Source organism: Dendrobates tinctorius, unplaced genomic scaffold (assembly GCF_039654945.1).
Source record: "Dendrobates tinctorius isolate UK_male_01 unplaced genomic scaffold, ASM3965494v1 ptg000048l, whole genome shotgun sequence".
NCBI classification, from domain to species: Eukaryota; Metazoa; Chordata; class Amphibia; order Anura; family Dendrobatidae; genus Dendrobates; species Dendrobates tinctorius.
This window is the reverse complement of record NW_027361716.1, coordinates 6,827,501-6,832,500: the sequence shown is the minus strand read 5'-3', so window position 1 is coordinate 6,832,500 and position 5,000 is coordinate 6,827,501. Positions and strand designations below refer to the sequence as shown.

The 5,000-nt window shown below is 37.7% G+C and overlaps 2 non-coding genes across 2 annotated transcripts; both read left to right on the top strand.

The window, feature by feature from the left end:
• Positions 1-439: 439 nt before the first annotated feature.
• On the top strand, positions 440-521 carry TRNAS-UGA (transfer RNA serine (anticodon UGA)). The gene has a single exon. It is a non-coding gene; the product is annotated as a tRNA-Ser (tRNA).
• Positions 522-2,151: 1,630 nt separating this feature from the next.
• TRNAS-AGA (transfer RNA serine (anticodon AGA)) lies at positions 2,152-2,233 on the top strand. Its single transcript has one exon. It is a non-coding gene; the product is annotated as a tRNA-Ser (tRNA).
• Positions 2,234-5,000: the final 2,767 nt, after the last annotated feature.

Sequence of the window (5,000 nt, the reverse complement as noted above, 5' to 3'; positions counted from 1 at the left end):
GAACCTTACCCTTGACTTGTATTATAGGTATGGAGCTGTTCAAAGTGAAAAACAGCTGAAGATTGATATGGTAATTTCAGTTAACCGCTGGACATTTTTGGAAACTTGAGATGGTTAATAGATGCTCCAAAGCCTGATCAAATGAACATCAAGTCTTTTTTACTTGGAAATGATTATGTTCAGTCTTCTCAGCATTTTTGGATTATTTTTAAAGATGTTTTTGGAGCTGACTGACTCCAAATCCACATTATGAAGAGGGAAAAGCTTTAAACTGTGAATGGTTCCCATTGATGATGACTTTAAATCAGATTTTTGCATTTTACTGAGACCTTGTATTTTCTTTTCATTTTCTGAGATGTCTTCCAGAGGGTTGATCACTGAGCTTGATCATGGTGCTATTAGAAAACATGTGTGAAACTCATAACAGCTTGACGTCCGAGTAGTCGTGGCCGAGTGGTTAAGGCGATGGACTTGATATCCATTGGGGTCTCCCCGCGCAGGTTCAAATCCTGCCGACTACGTCTAAGTTTCAATAACTTTTTGACCTTTTATCTTTGTTGTTCAATTTGCATGTTTACTAGTCTATTCCCCATGACAGTGATCTGTGATGGAGCGAGTTTCCAGGACCAAACTGATTTTATCTTTGACTGTCCTTTAGATAATCTATTCTGGAGCAACATTACATGTGCGACTTGCCGCTAATCAAAAGAAGCACCATGGGTGCCATCAGGTAAGAGGTTTTTCTCTTGATCTTGTCCAGCAGCCACAGACCGCTGTTCTGGCTAATGGACTGGGACATACACTTTGATTTGCACAAAACTTAAATTATCTCTCAGATGAAGCCTTTTACCATTCAATGCTAATCTTTATCAACTACTGGATGAACAGTTTTCTAACAGTATAAGTTTTGCAATTTATTTTTTTCACACTTTTTCCAAGTAACAGATACAGCAATCTTTTTACTAGCCACTTTTCATCAACATTTCAAACTGTCCTAGCTGTGATATCGTGGAAATGTTGGTAAATTTGTGGAATGAAAGGTTATAAGATATCAATTTACCATTGTGTATGATTGCAGATTTGCACTGCAGCTTTGGAGCCTGTTTTCGCCATCGTTCACGATTTCATATGCTTTATTCAGAACAACAAGCCGCAGACATCATTATGTCATGGTTGGTTCCATGGTGTAATGGTTAGCACTCTGGACTTTGAATCCTGTGATCTGAGGTCAAATCTCAGTGGAACCTGGGCACACAATTCTATTTTTCCATCTGCACTGAGATCGACGATGCCCAATGTTTATGATGAAACAAGCAATTTAAAATCCACATAATAAAGACAAAAAAAGAGTTCAAGGATTCATGGTCAAAGCTGTCAATCAAGGAGGATTAGCAAAAATTAAAATTGTCTATATCACTCATTGTCTATGTCATACCAAGCAATCTCATACTCTGTGACTTGAGTCAATATTCACATAACACTCTTTCCAAGTGGGTGAATCTGACAAGGATTTGAAGCCAAAATGGCTTCAGGAAGTGTTTTTGATTTTTCTCTAAGCCATCTTTTCTTGTGTTTTCCAGAATTTCCTAAAGTGCCTTATAAACATTTTTGGTGGTGTTTTTCTAAAAATTCTTTTCGGCGTCTTTTGAATGTGTTTTGTGGCTTTTTTTGTAGCACACAAAAGTCAATCAGGACCCTTTATAGGGTCTTTCGAACCTTACCCTTGACTTGTATTATAGGTATGGAGCTGTTCAAAGTGAAAAACAGCTGAAGATTGATATAGTAATTTCAGTTAACCGCTGGACATTTTTGGAAACTTGAGATGGTTAATAGACGCTCCAAAGCCTGATCAAATGAACATCAAGTCTTTTTTACTTGGAAATGATTATGTTCAGTCTTCTCAGCATTTTCTGATTATTTTTAAGGATGTTTTTGGAGCTGACTGACTCCAAATCCACATTATGAAGAGGGAAAAGCTTTAAACTGTGAATGGTTCCCATTGATGATGACTTTAAATCAGATTTTTGCATTTTACTGAGACCTTGTATTTTCTTTTCATTTTCTGAGATGTCTTCCAGAGGGTTGATCACTGAGCTTGATCATGGTGCTATTAGAAAACATGTGTGAAACTCATAACAGCTTGACGTCCGAGTAGTCGTGGCCGAGTGGTTAAGGCGATGGACTAGAAATCCATTGGGGTCTCCCCGCGCAGGTTCAAATCCTGCCGACTACGTCTATGTTTCAATAAGATTTTGACCTTTTATCTTTGTCGTTCAATTTGCATGTTTACTAGTCTATTCCCCATGACAGTGATCTGTGATGGAGCGAGTTTCTAGGACCAAACTGACTTTATCTTTGACTGTTCATTAGATAATCTATTCTGGAGGAACATTACATGTGCGACTTGCCGCTAATCAAAAGAAGCACCGTGGGTGCCATCAGGTAAGAGGTTTTTCTATTGATCTTGTCCAGCAGCCACAGACCGCTGTCCTGGCTAATGGACTGGGACATGCACTTTGATTTGCACATACCTTAAATTATCTCTCAGATGAAGCCTTTTACCATGCAATGCTAATCTTTATCAACTACTGGATGAACAGTTTTCTAACAGTATAAGTTTTGCAATTTATTTTTTTCACACTTTTTCCAAGTAACAGATACAGCAATCTTTTTACTAGCCACTTTTCATCAACATTTCAAACTGTCCTAGCTGTGATATCGTGGAAATGTTGGTAAATTTGTGGAATGAAAGGTTATAAGATATCAATTTACCATTGTGTATGATTGCAGATTTGCACTGCAGCTTTGGAGCCTGTTTTCGCCATCGTTCACGATTTCATATGCTTTATTCAGCACAACAAGCCGCAGCCAAGAATGTGTCATGCTTGGTTCCATGGTGTAATGGTTAGCACTCTGTATTTTGAATCCAGTGATCTGAGTTGAAATCTCAATAGAACCTGAGCACATATTTTGATTTTTCCATCTGCACTCAGATCGACGATTCCCAATGTTTATGATAAAACAAGCAATTTAAAATACACATAATAAAAGACAAAAAAAGAGTTCAATGATTCATGGAATACCATGGTCAAAGCTGTCAATCAAGTAGGATTAGCAAAAATTAAAATTGTCTGTCACTCATTGTCTATGTCATACCAAGCAATCTCATACTCTGTGACTTGAGTCAATATTCACATAACACTCTTTCCAAGTGGGTGAATCTGACAAGGATTTGAAGCCAAAATGGCTTCAGGAAGTGTTTTTGATTTTTCTCTAAGCCATCTTTTCTTGTTTTTTCCAGAATTTCCTAAAGTGCCTTATAAACATTTTTGGTGGTGTTTTTCTAAAAATTCTTTTCGGCGTCATTTGAATGTGTTTTGTGGCTTTTTTTGTAGCACACAAAAGTCAATCAGGACCCTTTATAGGGTCTTTCGAACCTTACCCTTGACTTGTATTATAGGTATGGAGCTGTTCAAAGTGAAAAACAGCTGAAGATTGATATGGTAATTTCAGTTAACCGCTGGACATTTTTGGAAACTTGAGATGGTTAATAGACGCTCCAAAACCTGATCAAATGAACATCAAGTCTTTTTTACTTGGAAATGATTATGTTCAGTCTTCTCAGCATTTTTGGATTATTTTTAAGGATGTTTTTGGAGCTGACTGACTCCAAATCCACATTATGAAGAGGGAAAAGCTTTAAACTGTGAATGGTTCCCATTGATGATGACTTTAAATCAGATTTTGCATTTTACTGAGACCTTGTATTTTCTTTTCATTTTCTGAGATGTCTTCCAGTGGGTTGATCACTGAGCTTGATCATGGTGCTATTAGAAAACATGTGTGAAACTCATAAAAGCTTGACGTCTGAGTAGTCGTGGCCGAGTGGTCTGAAATCCATTGGGGTCTCCCCGCGCAGGTTCAAATTCTGCCGACTACGTCTATGTTTCAATAACTTTTTGACCTTTTATCTTTGTTGTTCAATTTGCATGTTTACTAGTCTATTCCCCATGACAGTGATCTGTGATGGAGCGAGTTTCTAGGACCAAACTGACTTTATCTTTGACTGTTCTTTAGATAATCTATTCTGGAGCAACATTACATGTGCGACTTGCCGCTAATCAAAAGAAGCACCATGGGTGCCATCAGGTAAGAGGTTTTTCTCTTGATCTTGTCCAGCAGCCACAGACCGCTGTCCTGGCTAATGGACTGGGACATGCACTTTGATTTGCACAAACCTTAAATTATCTCTCAGATGAAGCCTTTTACCATGCAATGCTAATCTTTATCAACTACTGGATGAACAGTTTTCTAACAGTATAAGTTTTGCAATTTATTTTTTTCACACTTTTTCCAAGTAACAGATACAGCAATCTTTTTACTAGCCACTTTTCATCAACATTTCAAACTGTCCTAGCTGTGATATCGTGGAAATGTTGGTAAATTTGTGGAATGAAAGGTTATAAGATATCAATTTACCATTGTGTATGATTGCAGATTTGCACTGCAGCTTTGGAGCCTGTTTTCGCCATCGTTCACGATTTCATATGCTTTATTCTGCACAACAAGCCGCAGCCATGACTGTGTAATGGTTGGTTCCATGGTGTAATGGTTAGCACTCTTGACTTTGAATCCTGTGATCTGAATTCAAATCTCAGTGGAACCTGGGCACACATTTCGATTTTTCCATCTGCACTCAGATCGACGATGCCCAATGTTTATGATGAAACAAGCAATTTAAAATCCACATAATAAAAGACAAAAAAAGAGTTCAAGGATTCATGGAATACCATGGTCAAAGCTGTCAATCAAGTAGGATTAGCAAAAATTAAAATTGTCTATGTCATACCAAGCAATCTCATACTCTGTGACTTGAGTCAATATTCACATAGCACTCTTTCCAAGTGGGTGAATCTGACAAGGATTTGAAGCCAAAATGGCTTCAGGAAGTGTTTTTGATTTTTCTCTAAGCCATCTTTTCTTGTGTTTTCCAGAATTTC